At 52.2% G+C, this 17,050-nt stretch overlaps 1 pseudogene; it reads right to left on the reverse strand.

Annotated features, from left to right (window-relative positions):
* Positions 1 to 325: 325 nt before the first annotated feature.
* LOC141116752 (methanethiol oxidase-like) lies at positions 326 to 16,856 on the reverse strand (annotated as a pseudogene).
* Positions 16,857 to 17,050: the final 194 nt, after the last annotated feature.

Genomic DNA, 17,050 nt, shown 5'->3' on the forward strand with positions numbered 1-17,050 from the left:
ATTTTGAATAGAATAAATTGGATTTAGTATGGAATTCGATTTGAATTCAATTCGAAAAATTTGAATCAATTAGAATAAAATTAATTCCGAATATGAATTAAACTAAATTAATTTATGTAAAAAAAAAACAAAATCAAAACAATTTTTTCCGTTCTGCACATGTCTAGAACTCACCAATACAGTCCTCCAGAGACAGAAGAAACTGTCATGGCGGGTTAACTGTCCAGCATCATTCAAAGCTCTGAACTGTCAGTTGTGGGCGGAGTGACTTTCAGTAGTCACAGGAACATTGTGCGAGTGTAATGAAGACACGACAGGCAGAGGACGCAGTCACTCAGTGACGCTCCGTTCTGGGCGGAGCGGCTCTTTAATGATCAACTGACAATAATCAGACACAGAAGACAAATCTTAACTGGTCAAGAGGCGGCAGCATAGGCATTGTTTGGGTGGAGCAATCACTCTATGATGTCATATAATGGGGAGGGGGAGCAGATCATCTCTTTCATTTTCTCATTGTAGGGATGGAAGCAGCAGAATACGGACCTGGACCATGTGGATCGATGGGGAGCCCCTCCCACTAGACTCCACCTATAACTGACATGTGACTTCAGTTGAGAGCGGGGGGGGGGGGGGGTTAGATCCAGATGTCAGAGGTGCAGTCTCCTCCCTCAAAGCGGCACTCGTGGGCGAGAGCGGGACCATCCGGCTCCTTCCCGAAATCCACCAGGAAGTTCTCATTGATGGAGAGTCCTCCCTTCTCTGTATCCACATCAATCTGCCACCATGACGGCACCTTCCCTGGGGGGTGGGAGATGAGAGGTCAGAGGGAGACAAGCTGGGGGTAGGCAGAGGAAAGGTCAGAAGGGGAGAGCCAGAGGTTGGGGGGAAGATGAGAGGTCAGAGAGAGGCAAGCTGGGAAGAAAGGAAGTAAGGGAGAGAATGGCCAGGAAGTGGAAGGGGTGGGACAGAGGAGACAAGGAGGGCAAGGGGTGGGACAGAGGAGACAAGGAGGGCAAGGGCTTGGGACAGAGGAAGGAAAGGGCGTGGGACAGACGAGACAAGGAGGGCAAGGGGTGGGGACAGAGGAAGGCAAGGGCTTGGGACAGAGGAAGGAAAGGGGTGGGACAGAGGAGACAAGGAGGGGAAGGGCTTGGGACAGAGGAAGGAAAGCGCGTGGGACAGAGGAAGGGAAGGGCGTGGGGCAGAGGAAGGGAAGGGTGTGGGACAGAGGAAGGGAAGGGCGTGGGACAGAGGAAGGAAAGGGCGTGGGACAGAGGAAGGAAAGGGCGTGGGACAGAGGAGAGGAAATGGGGTTGGGACAGAGGAAAGGAAAGGGGGTTGGGACAGAGGAAAGGAAAGGGGGTTGGGACAGAGGAAAGGAAAGGGGGTTGGGACAGAGGAAAGGAAAGGGGGTTGGGACAGAGGAAAGGAAAGGGGGTTGGGACAAAGGAAAGGGGGTTGGGACAGAGGAAAGGAAGGGGGGTTGGGACAGAGGAAAGGAAGGGGGGTTGGGACAGAGGAGGGAAGGGGGTTGGGACAGAGGAAGGAAAAGTGTTGGGACAGAGGAGGGCAAGGGCTTGGGACAGAGGATAGGAAATTGGTTGGGACAGAGGAAGGAAAGGGGTTGGGACAGAGGAGAGGAAAGGGGTCGGGGACAGAGGAGAGGAAAGGGGGTTGGGGACAGAGGAGAGGAAAGGGGGTCGGGACAGAGGAAAGGAAAGGGGGTCGGGACAGAGGAAAGGAAAGGGGGTCGGGACAGAGGAAAGGAAAGGGGGTCGGGACAGAGGGAAAGGAAGGGGGGGTTGGGACAGAGGAAGGAAAAGTGTTGGGACAGAGGAGGGCAAGGGCTTGGGACAGAGGATAGGAAAGGGGTTGGGACAGAGGAAGGAAAGGGGTTGGGACAGAGGAGAGGAAAGGGGGGTCGGGACAGAGGAGAGGAAAGGGGGTCGGGACAGAGGAGAGGAAAGGGGGTTGGGGACAGAGGAGAGGAAAGGGGGTTGGGGACAGAGGAGAGGAAAGGGGGTCGGGACAGAGGAGAGGAAAGGGGGTCGGGACAGAGGAGAGGAAAGGGGGTTGGGGACAGAGGAGAGGAAAGGGGGTCGGGACAGAGGAGAGGAAAGGGGGTCGGGACAGAGGAGAGGAAAGGGGGTTGGGGACAGAGGAGAGGAAAGGGGGTCGGGACAGAGGAGAGGAAAGGGGGTTGGGGACAGAGGAGAGGAAAGGGGGTTGGGACAGAGGAAGGAAGGGGGGGGGTCGGGACAGAGGAGAGGAAAGGGGGTTGGGGACAGAGGAGAGGAAAGGGGGTCGGGACAGAGGAAGGAAGGGGGGGGGGGGTCGGGACAGAGGAGAGGAAAGGGGGTCGGGACAGAGGAGAGGAAATGGGGTCGGGACAGAGGAAGGAAGGGGGGGGTCGGGACAGAGGAAGGAAGAGGGGGGTCGGGAACAGAGGATAGGAAAGGGGGTCGGGACAGAGGAAGGAAGGGGGGGGGTCGGGACAGAGGAAGGAAGGGGGGGTCGGGACAGAGGAAGGAAGAGGGGGGTTGGGACAGAGGAGAGGAAAGGGGGTCGGGACAGAGGAGAGGAAATGGGTCGGGACAGAGGAAGGAAGGGGGGGTCGGGACAGAGGAAGGAAGGGGGGGGTCGGGACAGAGGAAGGAAGAGGGGGGTTGGGACAGAGGATAGGAAAGGGGGGTCGGGACAGAGGATAGGAAAGGGGGTCGGGACAGAGGATAGGAAAGGGGTCGGGACAGAGGAAAGAAATGGGTGGGACAGAGGAAAGAAATGGGTGGGAAAGAGGAGAGGAAGGGGGTGGGAAAGAGGAGAGGAAGGGGGTGGGAAAGAGGAGAGGAAGGAGGTGGGAAAGAGGAGAGGAAGGGGTGGGAAAGAGGAGAGGAGGAGGGGGAAGGGGGTGGGACAGAGGAGCCCGGTCACTCACTTGATCATGTCCGGGTAGAACTGTTTGTCCCATACGCTGTACAGCGAGGTGGTGACGTAGAGCCTCTTCCCGTCCAGGCTGAGTTGGATCATCTGAGGTCCCCCCGGAATCTTCCTCCCCTGCACACATTTACTAAGCATTACCCGGGGAACGTTCACATATCAGAATATAAAGAAATGATAATATGATACAGCAAAGAGAGCGGACTTTACAGCGGAGGAAGAAGAGAGGGGTCACTATCCCCCCCCTCCATACAGGCACTGGGGGGTACAATAAGGGGCGCTCACCTTGATGAATACTGGATCTGGCTGACATTTTAGCTCCTGATCTTCCAGCACTTTCACTGCACCGCCCTTGAGAATGCTGCCAGCTAATATATGAGATGACAAATATTGGACAGACACATGAGATCTCAACATCACATTTTTCTGTTTTTATAATTTTCCTTTGTTGTAGTAAGTTCCACAACTTTACTGCTTTTACTGTGAAGAACCCTTCATATACCACTCTTACTGTAAAGAGCCCTAACTGTATGACTTTTATCATGCAGAACCCCTCCTATACGAAAAGTGAAATCTCTGTTCCTCCCGATACAGAAAGTGAGACTAAATCTTCCCGCTGGGGACACAGGCACCAATGAAAACCCAGCAGAGACTCCACAAAGCCCCACCCATACCGCTCTTAATACAAATAATTAATCCCTACTGCTCTTACTGTGAAGAACCCTCCCATTACTTAAGGTGAAATCTCCTTCAAGACATAGATTGTGGTTGCCCAGACCTAGAAATGGGAGGGGGGTTACTCACCTGCCCCACCAGTTTGGGGTGACCCGGGTCGGTGATGTCATACTGCCGGATGTCGCCGTGCACCCAATTACTTAAGTACAGGAAGCGATCGTCCAGAGAAATCAGGATATCCGTGATGAGCCCTGAGAAGAGGGAGGACAGACATGATTACAACTCCTCCCCCCCATCCTCTTGGTGTACAGGCTCCTCCCCCTGGACAGAAATCCTCCCCCCATCCTCCGAGTGTACAGGCTCCTCCCCTGGACTGAAATCCTCCGGGTGTACAGGCTCCTCCCCCTGGACATAAATCCTCCCCCCATCCTCCGGGTGTACAGGCTCCTCCCCCTGGACTGAAATCTTCCCTTCATCTCTGGGTGTACAGGCTCCTCCCCCTGGACTGAAATCCTCCATGTGTACAGGCTCCTCCCCCTTTACTGAAATCCTCCCCCCATCCTCTGGGTGTACAGGCTCCTCCCCTGGGCAGAAATCCTCCCCCCATCCTCCGGGTGTACAGGCTCCTCCCCTGGACTGAAATCCTCCCTCTATCCATTGGGTGTACAGGCTCCTCCCTGGCAGAAATCCTCCCCCATCCTCCGGGTGTACAGGCTCCTCCCCCTGGACTGAAATCCTCCCTTCATCCTCCATGTGTACAGGCTCCTCCCCCTGTACTGAAATCCTCCCTTCATCCTCCGGGTGTACAGGCTCCTCCCCCTGGACTGAAATCCTACATGTGTACCGCTCCTCCCCCTGTACTGAAATCCTCCCCCCATCCTCCGGGTGTACAGGCTCCTCCCCTGGACTGAAATCCTCCCTTCATCCTCCGGGTGTACAGGCTCCTCCCCCTGGACTGAAATCCTCCCTCCATCCACCGGGTGTACCGGCTCCTCCCCCTGGACTGAAATCCTCCCTCCATCCACCGGGTGTACCGGCTCCTCCCCCTGGACTGACAGGGCTTCCTCTGATTTCATCGCACACTGAGCTAATTACAATGTGCATTAGAAACTGGAACAAGTCAGATAGAGCACCGCCTCCATTCCTGGCTTGAGGATGTCCAGCCCCTGGCCATGCCCCCTTTCATTCATTGGATTTCAGTTATGGAGGCATCAAATGTGGGCGTTACCTATGCAAATACAGCCTGCCTAGGAACGCCCACTCTTCCAGACTGACACCCGCCCATCTAGGCATGTAGTATTTTCATAACTCCTCCCCCTGCTTGCTTCAAGACTGAGGGAGGGTGTTGGGATGTTTTCAGGAAGCTATGTACAGCCCCTCCCACCAGCCACGATCTGCCTGCATAGCATAGAGAAGCACAGAGACCCAGTAATGACATCACAGTGTATAAAATAAAGTATGTAATGAAAATGGAAAGGGTTATCATGTTGATGGGGGGTGATGGGAGAAAAAAGCCCATTAAACTTCAGATTTAATAGATCTCTGTCCAGCCAGAAACCTTTTCCTCTAGGTTTTGGATGCAGTGGGGGAGGGGGTCAGGTTTCCAGCAATATCCGTGGCTCCGTTACTCATTTCCTGTCCCACTGAGAACGGGAGTGAGTAAAATAAGTATTTGATCCCCAAGCAAAACATGACTTAGTACTCGGTGGAGAAACCCTTGTTGGCGATCACAGAAGTCAGACGTTTCTGGTAGTTGGTGACCAGGTCGAAGTTTCAGCTTCCTCCATAAGTTTTCTATAGGATTAAGGTCTGGAGACTGGCTAGGCCACTCCAAGACCTTAATGTGCTTCTTCTTGAGTCACTCCTTTGTTGCCTTGGTGGTATGTTTTGGGTCATTGTCCCAAGACCCATCCATGACCCATCTTCAGTGTTCTGGCTGAGAGAAGAAGGTTCTCATCCAAGATCTTACAATACATGGCCCCCGTCCATTGGCCCCTCAATGCGGCAAAGTCGGCCTGTACCTTTAGCAGAGAAACCGCCCCAAATCATCATGTTTCCACCTCCGTGTGTGACTGTAGGGATGGTGTTCTTAGGGTCATAATCAGCATTTCTCTTCCTCCAAACACGGTGAGTTAAGTTGAAACCAAAGAGCTCAATTTTGGTCTCCTCTGACCACAGCACTTTCTCCCAATCCTTCTCTGAATCATTTAGATATTCATTGGCAAACTTCAGACGTTTCTGTACATGTGTCGTCCTGGAGGACTCGCCTTGTTTGGAGGAAGAAAAATGCCGACTATGGAGAAGGAGAAGAAAAGCAAAGCACAGAAAAAGAATAGAGTAAAACAGAACAGAATATAAAATTAAAAAAAATAGAACACAATAGAATAGAAAATAAGGGAGTGGGATAAAAACATAAAAAAAATAAAATAAAAATTATATATAGAAAATAAGGGAATAAGGTTAAAAATGAACAGAATATAGAATAGAATAGAATAGAATAGAATAGAATAGAATAGAAATTAAAAAGGGATGGAAAAAAAACAATAGAATGAAATAAATATAATCATCTTCTGAAACTCGAATTTTGAATAGAATAAAAAAAAGAAAAAAGAAAAAACCTACATGCAATAGAAAGAATATACAGTGGAATCTTGGATTACGAGCATAATCCGTTCCGGGAGAATGCTTGTAATCCAAAGCACTCGTATATAAAAGCGAGTTTCCCCATAGAAGTCAATGGAAACGAAAATAATTCGTTCCGCATTGACTTCTATTGCATGCAATACCGCATGCGGCCAGAGGCAGGGGGGGGGGCACCAGAGAGCCTCGGAAATACTCGAGGAGAAACTGAGAATTTCTGAGTCATTCCGAGTATTTCCGAACCGTTCCGAGTGTCCCCGGCGCCCCCGCACCTCTGGCCAAATGCGATACTGCACACCCCCATTACCTTAAAATTCTGCTCGTTTTGCGAGATGACACTCGCATACAGAGTCAGAATTAAAAAAAAAAAAAAAAAGTTGATTGTCTTTCAAAAAGCTTGTTAAATCGTGTTACTCGTAATCCAAGGTTCCACTGTAACTGCCCTCTGAAATTCGAATTTCAAATATAAAATTAAAAAAAAAAAAAATGTAACACCAATTAGCATTTTTCAGATTTGGTCGAATTTAAAATGAGTTTGACCGAGTTTGGAAAAGGAAAATTTATTCATCTAAACGAAATTATTGAAATAATGAAAATCGAGGGGAAAAAAAATTTCTCATTCTGCATGTTTGCATGCTGGTGGGAGGAGCTTCCTGCACACATCACAGCACTCCTTTAAAAGCTCTCAGCCCTGAGGCAAGCGGTGGGAGGAGTTATGCAAATATCAAAATGTCCTAGATGGTCGGGTGTCAGTCTGGGAGGAGTGGGCGTTCCTAGGCAGGGCTGTATTTGCCTAGGTAACGCCCACATGTGATGCTGAGCCTCCATGATCGAAAGAACTGATGAAAGGGGGGCGGGGCCAGGTACGGTGAAATAGATGATGCTGGATGTCCTCCAGCCAGGAAAGGAGGCGGGGCTCTGACTGCCTGCAGCTTATAATGCACATTGTGAGAAGCTCAGAGTGTGCAGTGAAATCAGAGGAAGACCTTTTAGTCCTGGAGAGGAGCCGGTACAACCGGAAGGAAAAAAAAACAAAAACAAACTGTATGTCCTTATGGAAGAGGCTGGGGAGGGGCGGAGCTATTCTCTCACCCAATCAGGGTCATCGTACAGCCACTCACCCGGCATCTCTGGCATCGCCCAGCCCTCCACCTTCTTATGTGGCACCTGGATGACCTTCTCAGCCACCCACTTTTCATCCTGTAGGGGTAAAAAAACAAAAAACACACAATCATGCAGCAGGTATCGGTACAGATCTGTCATCAGCTCCTTCACATAATGTACATTATAAAATAGAAATAAAGTTTATCCCGGGGGGGGGGCACTTATACACCTTCCTGCCCAGACCAATTTTAAAATAGAAATAAAGTTTAAAAGAAAAATAAAATAATATATGATGAATGAAAAGGAGGAGTGACTCAAAAGATTGAAAAAAAAAAAAAAAAAAGGGAGGAGGGGGTGTCCTCCGCAGTACACCTTTTTCACCACAAGATGTCCTCAGTCTTCCAAATGGCCAATATTATTCGACCCGCCCCCTCGGAGCTCCTCTCTCCACGTCACTCTGCTCTCTCCTCCTATCAGCATGATCTTTGTTAGCACATGAGCACGAGAGCAGAACGGATTGGTTCCATGTGCTGCGTCTCCCTCCCCTAGTCTGAGCTCTGTTGTACTTTATAAGGCAGATACCAGGTCACCTTCGGGGGAACACTGCTTGTATTTTTAGATTTGTATAGAATTGCTTCACTGTATACATTGCTATACCGTTGTTTCTCTTCCTTGCAACCAAGGCAACGGTATACAGTCTCTACACAGATATGGCAGCATGCTCGACCCCCTGCTCCTATACCTGGCCTATTACATGAAATATGGCACCCCGGTAATGCTGCCCTCAGGTCACCTCAGGGGTCGGGTCAGGTGACCACTCCCATGTGTAAAGGTTTCAGCAGGTGTGTGGGCGTGGCCTATTCCAGGATCTACAGAACAGATGCAGGTAAGAATATGCAGGAAAGTTTTCCAAAATCCTGCCACTCCACAAAGCCGACCTGCAGAAGATTCTTTTCTTTTCCCTCCAATAAAACATTGAGTCCCCATCCCCCACAGCTGCTCACCGCAGTCTTGTAAAAGCGGAAGATGGAGGAGCCGAGCGAGCAGCCGACAAATCCCTGAGCAGCGTCCGGGTTGTGCAGAAATCTGAGTTCCATAGGAATCAGGCCGTCCGCCCCAAGGTCCAGCGTCTGTATGCGGGTGTGCTTCGTCCAATCCCACACGTGGATACTCTGGCCGTAGTGTCCTAGTATAGAGCAAGAAGAAGATAATAGAAGAAGAGGGATTGGGGTATAACAGAAGTACAGGGGGGGATTGGGGTATAATAGAGGGACGGAAGGGGCACTGGGCGATAATAGAGGGACAGAGGGGGGATTGGGGTATAATAGAAGGACAGAGGGAGGATTGGGGTATAATAGGACAGAGGGAGGATTGAGGTATAATAGAAGGACAGAGGGATGATTGGGGTATAATAGAAGGACAGAGGGAGGATTGGGGTATAATAGAAGGACAGAGGGGGGATTCGGGTATAATAGAGGGACAGAGGGAGGATTGGGGTATAATAGAAGGACAGAAGGGGGGTTGGGGTATAATAGAAGGACAGAAGGGGGATTGGGGTATAATAGAAGGACAGAGGGGGGATTGGGGTATAATAGAAGGACAGAGGGGGGATTGGGGTATAATAGAAGGACAGAGGGGGGATTGGGGTATAATAGAAGGACAGAAGGGGGATTGGGGTATAATAGAAGGACAGAAGGGGGATTGGGGTATAATAGTGTAGCACCCTGATGTTTCTTTCAGGTGTTCCTGCACTGTTGCGGCTTCCTTGGACAAGGAGAGACAGTGATCCAACATGGAGGATAATACTAAATATTCATGCTCTTTATTACTGTGAATATTAGATAGATGGTTAGGATATAAGACTAAGGTTGATATTCTCCCTTAACCAGTTGGGTGGTACACCACATGTTAAACTGTATATATAATTCCTATTATTTATCTATCCTGTGTGAACTACCATTCGCTCATGCGTGTTTATTTTCTGTGATATCCTATGTGCATTACTTGTTTTTATTCCTTTCCTATCACAGTTTTTGCCAGGACATTCGCTCTCAGGATGAGAGCTCAAATTATTTATTTTTGCAAACTCCGAGACGTAGTTTTGTAGACAGGGGGAGAATGTAACACCCTGATGTCTAGGCAGGGTTGCTCTTAGATTTACCTGCCAGGTATAGTTGTCTTGGCTAATTGCTAGGGATCAATTGATTTCACCCGAAGTCTGGAATTGCTGCACTTCTCTCTTCTGTCACTAGGTGACCAGGTATCTGGCGACATTAGATAAGACAAGGGCATTGCAAGGACAGATTAGGAATAGATGGTGTATCTCAGCCAACGGGCAGGGATCTTCTTGGGTCCCTTGGCCTGCTGGGAGAGCCTATTTATTTGGGTGATTGGGGTTCTGTGCCACCTGGACGGCTGTCTGGGTGGACGTGTGTTGTTCTGTCCCAGGCTGCTAGGCCAGAGCCTGAAGCCTATCCCGGGGACATCTGTCTGCTAGGCTGTCTGAGGGCCTACCCAGAAGCAAGGGAGCGGCGTAGGGTTGGGACTACAGCTTGCAGTCCAACCATAAGTGACGATTCTGCCGGCCGGAGAACCTGTCGTTGTCAGGGGTTGAGGGGGAAGCTGTCGCCATTAAGGGACCAACCACCTTATTACCGGAGACCACTGAGTAGCTGAAGCAAGTACCAGAGCAGTATTCTCACCAACTGGGGATGGTGAAGAATTGGGAAACTTCAGCAGGTGTCAATCCAGGGACCCAGCAAGCGGAGGTGACACTTGAGGAGTATCTGAGTGCCAAGCTAGGGACCCAGCAAGGGCTCGGGGGTGACAATTGAAGAAGATACTCTGTGAGAAGGTTGGAAGAGCTCAGGAGATCCAGTGGCAGTGGATCGGCAAGTCTAGTGAGGAGAGACTGGGAGCTCAGTGGAGTGAAGAAGATCTACAAGAAGTGATTGTAGAGGAAGTACAGAAGTTCATTACAACTTGTGTTAGAAAGGGTTATAAGACTGTTGCCATAGGAAACAGCAATCCTACATATACAGATGTGGTGTCCTGCTGGGTGCCTTTCCCTGCATGGCTGTCTACCTATAGAAGTCTCGGAGTCTGCCAATTAACATTGCAACTACTAAAAGGGTGTCCTGGCCCTAAACCTCTCTCCCACAGTTCTGTTCAAGAGAAAATAAATCTCTTTGCATTCAAGAAGTGTCTGGTGCCCATGAATCTACCTTGCATTGCACCCGCCATGCCTTGTAACCCACTCTACACAGAAGGATTTTAGCTGTCCCTAACTTTGGAGGTTCTCATTAGCCTAAAGGGGCCCCGGGACGTTGCTACAATAGAAGGACAGAGGGAGGATTGGGGTATAATAGAGGGACGGGGTGTGGGGTAGTAATGGATGAATTTGGCTCCCAGTAGTCCCGTCTTGTACTGATCTTTGCCCCTGTTACCCTTCTGCACCCCTCTTACCCGCCTTCACATCCTCTATGTTGAACCCTTTGGTGAATATCTTCGGCGCTCCCATCTCGGAGCTGATCATGACGTTGTGGCGCGGTTGGTACCAGAAGTCATAGCCGAAGGGCGTAGCATTGCCCTCCACCTCCCAGTTCCCCTTCACCTCGAACGTCTCTCCATTCAGCAGCACGAAGCTTCCTGAGATACAGAAATCGGTTGACATTATCCTCATGGAGAGGTCAGTAAGACTTTTAAAAAGACAAGAAATGCTCCGGGCCAAAAATAAAACCCGGAGGCCCGCCGGGCGTAGAAGATAGCGCTCACCTTTGCCGTTCCCAGCGGTGTCCCCCAGAGCACTGATCATGACCTCTCCACTGCCCAGGCAGTGCGGGGTGTGCAGGTACCCCGAATCGCACTTCTTGTGCACCTCCTCCGGCTCCACCACCTGTAGAGAGGAGAATCCCGGTCAGGTCACAGCCGGGCAGTACCGGGACAGGGTCGTCCAGCGTCCAGGGCAAGGATGCAGAATTGCACCCCCCTCCCTCACTAATAATACATGCCATAGAATGGGTGTACCACCCTGCATTCATTTTTGCTTTACTGCACCCAGGGCAACCTCCCCTCTTGCCCACCCTTTGTCCCGGCCCTGCATCCAGGCACATACATGGGAGCCGCCCAGCCAGTCCTGAGAATTACACAGTTCCGCCAGCCTCCCGACCTGACCTCACTCTACTGCAGTTATGCAATCAAAACCTGGGAACTTTCCCTAATTTGGCTTTCAAGTCCGTCTCCTGGGCGGACTTCCCCTGACTCTCTTCTACACCGATGAGGTCACCCCCCCCCCATCAGCATGTTCCCTTCAGCACATGTGCATGCAGCACTCCTGATTGGCTCTAAGCAATGCCCCTCCCTCTCTCAATCCAAGAGCTGCTGTCCAGGAGGCAGATATAAGGACAGGTTCAGGTACTCACATACCAGCTGCCTATAGAAATACCTGGAACAATGATATGGCAGTTACAGGAGGGAGAGGATGGCGGCTCCCCGGGGCGGTTTGTTTAGAGAAGAGACAAGTTAGTAAATGGACAGAGAGGACCGGACGAGCTGATTGGAGGGTACCCACCTTGTGGATGCGGGGGGCCCGGCGGTCGGTGCGCACGTCCACCACGTAGATGCGGGAGGTGATGACGGAGGGGAGGATGAGCTTGTCCCGGACTTTGTTGAGGTCCCCGAAGCAGCTGCTGCAGGTGTTCCAGCCGCAGTGGTGGAGCTCATCGTTCAGGTTGGGCATCGCCAGGCGGTGGATGACCTGCAAAGGGGAGCAGGAGAGTCATAGCTGGTATCTGGAACCTCACCTGTAGGATACCTGCCTGTCTGTACCCACCCACTTACCTCAGCGGGCACCCGGCTGTACCCACCCACTTTCCCAAGGGGGGGGCTCCCATCTGTACTCACCCCCTTCCTCCCGTGAACACCTTTCTATACCCACCTACTTACCCCGGTGAGCATCTGTCTGTACCCACCCCTTTACCTGGTGACCACTTATGTACCCTCCCCCTTCCTATAGTGAGCACCCATCTGTACCCGCCCCTTTACCCTGATGACCACCCGGCTGTACTCACCCACTTACCCTGTTGACCACCCGGGTGTACCCTGCCCCCCCTTCACCGGGGGGGGCGCCTATCTATACCCACCCCCTTCCCTTATTGAGCACCTCTCTGTACCTGCCCCCCATCCCCCAATGGTCACAGCCATTCCCTGCCGCACAAATCTCAATGTTGTGTTTATCAAAAAATATCAGAAAATTCCAAACCGCACTCCACCTGTAACCAAAATATACCTTTTGGGTGGGACGGCCGTTCATTAGTCATGAATGCAGTTTCAGGGCCCTCCCCCGAGGAATAAACATGCTATGAAATTCATGAGCCTCACCTTGGAGTAATGGGGAGATTTGGGGTCCACATCCACCGTGGCTAGGTAGTCAGGCTTGTTGTTGCCGGTGTTGCGATAGATGCAGGCGACGTAGATCAGCTCCTCTCTGGGGCCTGTACAGGACAGACATGGTGAGTGGTGGGGTACAGGGGGCCACACAAGCTAGGGGCCACAGATAACCCCAGGTCATAAAAGAGGTTAACTTCTTATTCTTGGTGGGAGCAAACAGGAACCTAATTTGTTTCTAACCAGCAAATGCTGCAGAACTTAGAACTGCCTGAGCTACTCCAAGATTCAGCAGACCCTTTCACAGTGCCTCTGAGTGAGACAGCAGCCTCAGTTCACATCTTTCCTCTCTCTTACCTACAGAGGGCAGAGCTGAAACCGGGGAACACCCAGCAAAGAGGACCTGTCACATATTCAAAATATCTACACTAAAAGCCTACAGCTGTACTCTGATTCTTACCCCACCCCCACCCCCCATCGCCCCTGGGCTCACAGCAAGGGGCCCCTACCTTTCATGGCATCCAGAGGAGACTTGTATCCAGGTCCACATGATCCACCCTTAGTAGCTGGAAAGAAATAAAGAACAAGAATTTGTCACAAGATGCCCCCATAGCTCTGATATATACCGCAGCGGTGTACAGAGATCACTGAGCCTGAGTAAAGCGGCTGCAGGCAGTAGGGTGGATCAGGCGGTAGCATGGTGGGTGGCTGTGGGCGGTCAGGAGGGTCAGGCGGTAGGGTGGTTGGCTGCGGGTGGTCAGGTGGTTCAGGCGGTAGGGTGGTTGGCTGCAAGCGGTCAAGTGGAAGGGTGCATCAGGCAGTACCATAGTGGGTGGCTGAGGGTGGTCAGATGGGTCAGGCGGTAGGGTGGAGGGTGGCTGCTGGTGGTAGCCCGGTAGGGTGGGTTGCTGCCAGCGGTCAGGTGGATCAGGCAGTAAGGGGAGTCAGACGGTAGCATGGTGGGTGGCATGGTGGTAGAGTGGTGGGTGAGTCAGGCGGAAGGGAAGATCGAGCGTTCAGACAGTAGGGTGAGTAAGGTGGTAGGGTGGTGAGTGGCTGGGCTGTCAAACGGTAGGGTGAATCAGGCGGTAGCATGGTGGGTGGCTGCAGGCGGTAGGTGGCTGCGGGCGGTCAGGCAGTAGGGTAGATCAGGCGGCTGCAGGCGGTAAGGTGGTGGGTGGCTGCGAGCGGTCAGGCGGTAAGGTGAATCAGGCGGTAAGGTGGTGGGTGGCTGCGGGCGATCAGGTGGATCAGGCGGTAGGGTGGTGGGTGAGTTAGGCGGTAGGGTGGTGGCGGGCGGTCAGGCAGTAGGGTGGATCAGGCGGTAGCAAGGTGGTAGGGTTGTGGGAGAGTTAGGCGGCTGCAGGCAGTAGAGTGAGTCAGGCGGCAAGGTGGTGGGTGGTTGCGAGCGGTCAGGCAGTAGGGCGGTGGGTGAGTCAGGTGGTAGGTGGCTGTGGGCGGTCAGGTGGATCAGGCGGTAAGGAAAGTCATGCAGTAGCATGGTGGGTGGCATGGTGGTAGGGTGGTTGGTGAGTCAGGCGGTAGGGTGGATCAGGAGGTAGGGTGATGGGTGGCTGCAGGTGGTAGGTGGCTGCGGGCGGTCAGGAGGTATGGTGGATCAGGCAGTAGGGTGGAGGGTGTCTGCAGGTGGTAGGTGGCTGCGGGCGGTCAGGAGGTATGGTGGATCAGGCGGTAAGGTGAGTCAGGTAGTAGCATGGGGGGTGGCATGGTGGTAGGGTGGTGGGTGGGTAAGGCAGCTGCAGGTGGTAGGGTGGATCAGGCGGTAAGGCAAGTCAGGCGGTAAAGTGGTGGGTGGCTGCGGGCGGTCAGGCGGTAGGGTGAGTCAGGCGGTAGGGTGAGTCAGGCTGCAGACGGTCAGGTGGGTCAGGCGGTAGGGTGAGTCAGGCGGTAGGGTGGGTGGCTGCGGGCGGTCAGGCGGTAGGGTGGATCAGGCAGTAAGGTGCGTCAGGCGGTAGCGTGGTGGGTGGCTGCGGGCGGTCAGGCGGTAGGGTGGGTCAGGCTGCGGATGGTCAGGTGGTAGTGGCTGCGGGCAGTAAGGTGGTGGGCAAGTCAGGCGGTAGGGTGGGTCAGGCGGTCTGGTAGTGGGTGGCTGCGGGCGGTCGGTGGATCAGGTGATAAGATGCGATGTGCCAGCAGTCAGTGGGTTGTGGGTAAATAATTGTGTAGACTCTGGGAGGGGCACACAGGGTGTTGGCATCTGCCATGTAAGATTGCTCTGTGTGGGGAGAGATTACAGGGCGGGCACAGGAGCGTGCTATAGATGCCAACACAGGAGATTATAGTTCAGGGGCACAGAGGAAAGGGGCGCCCCCTATGTGAAAAGAGGAAAGGGGCGCTTGTTATATGAATGGCTGACAATGCGATATCCAATCCATGTGATTGTTTTCCTCATGGATTCTGATAAATCATGTGTAGGGGATCGATTAGCTATAAATTGATAAATGGGATTGATCTATAAATTGATCCATCAGATCAGAACACGATGAAATGTTACAATCGGATCTTTGTTGGGATTCCTCTACAACTCCGCAGATCGGACGGAGGGATCTGCGCGGTCCGGCTGGGAGAAGGAGGATTTTCGGTCAGCCCGGGCCCTATAGTGGTCAGTAGCAGCAGCTCTGGGCATCATTGCCGAGTAATCAGTGGTGGAAAATACCCAGTCCTGGCTCTATAGTGCTCAGCAGCAGCTCTGGGCACTGAGTGAGATTGCTGAGTAACCAGCGGTGGAAAATCTGCAGTCTGTACACGGCCCGTCACACGGATAAGGCGGGTGTGTAGATCTGCAGGGAGCCTCAGACAGGTAACAGAATATCCCAGGTCGGGGTGTTTAGGGCGATGGGTGGAACCGCCTCAATTTTGCAACCCGCGCCCAAAATCTGGTGGCACCACCCGCTTCACACGGTTTTATCTGATTTGGGACATTCTGAATGCCCCGGAGCTCTCCTATCCTCAGTCATTGCAACACCCCATCCAGCAAACTGCTTCCAACACACCCTGAAGTATGGTGCCGGCATGCTGGAGTGGCCTCTCAGGTCATTTCAGCGTGTCTCGAGTCGCTAGAACCCCCAATGGATGGGTGATGTAGAAGTCACGCTAAAGTGACCTCTCAACCATTATTACTATAGGAGGTAATTTCAGCATGCCTAAAGGGTCTATAAACCCTCAATGGACGGGGGGGGGGGGGGAGGTGTAAGGAACGCTAAAGTGACCTCATAATCAGGATTACTACAACTGGAGAGTACAAAATCTAGTACAGCTGTGCATGGGAGCCAATCAGCTTCTTTAAACCCTGGACCCTTGTTTGTGATTGGACACTTATCTGTGATTGGAAGCTGATCTGTGATTGGATGCTCGCCTGGCCAGGATCGGACACTTGTTTGTGATTGGTTGTTCATCCGTGATTGAATGCTCACCTGTAATTGGATGCTCGCCTGTGACTGTTCCACCTTCATTGGTGGGTGGACCCCGCTCACTGCCCGGATACCCAACGGGGCGCCTTAAATGATGTGCTCCCCTCCTCACAATGCCATCTGCCTGGCTGTTGGGGGATCCACTCACTAGCCAATCAGGAGTTGTGACTTCACTTACCGCATGCTGGTTGCAGCGTCAGAGTAGTTCCATGTCCCGGGACCTCATTCTCTGTACTTGGACCTTCTGAAAAATGTCACCCGCCTAGCTGTGGCTTCAAACCCCACCCCAAGCAAGGAGCAAGTGAAGGCAAAACTCCCAACCTGCCTAATTCCCCCCCAAACCGTGTGTCAGCCAGGGGGGTCAGCATCTTCAGAAGGAAGTCAGAAGGCAGTGCAGCCTAAGGGACTCCCCCATGACAGGACAGGAGGGGGGGACTCATCTCCCCTCCACACACGCTGCAAACACTCATCAGGCTGTCAGACAATAGAGGGAAAGAGAACCTCCCTACAGGACACCACAGAGGGTCAGAAAGAGGAGATGGGGCACTGATGGATAGTCTCACCCATGTCGCTGCACGCTCTCTCTCTCGGTGTTCTCAGTTGCTGATCAACCCGTAATCATCAGATACTGTACTCACTCAACACGCTGCTTAAATAGACTGGGAGAGGGATAAGGGTGGAGCCAAGGAGGAGGGAAGAGGGAGGGGGGGTCCAGGCACTGATCATCACTGAATGCAGAGCGAGAATCCGAAACTTTCCATTCTGTGCCCATTATGAGGGGTTCCCACCATCCCTGTGCTGAGTTCCCGGGTCTGTACACCCGCTGTGCCCATTATGAGGGGTTCCCACCATCCCTGTGCTGCTTCTCTTTTCTCTGT

Source organism: Aquarana catesbeiana, linkage group LG13 (assembly GCF_042186555.1).
Source record: "Aquarana catesbeiana isolate 2022-GZ linkage group LG13, ASM4218655v1, whole genome shotgun sequence".
NCBI classification, from domain to species: domain Eukaryota; kingdom Metazoa; phylum Chordata; class Amphibia; order Anura; family Ranidae; genus Aquarana; species Aquarana catesbeiana.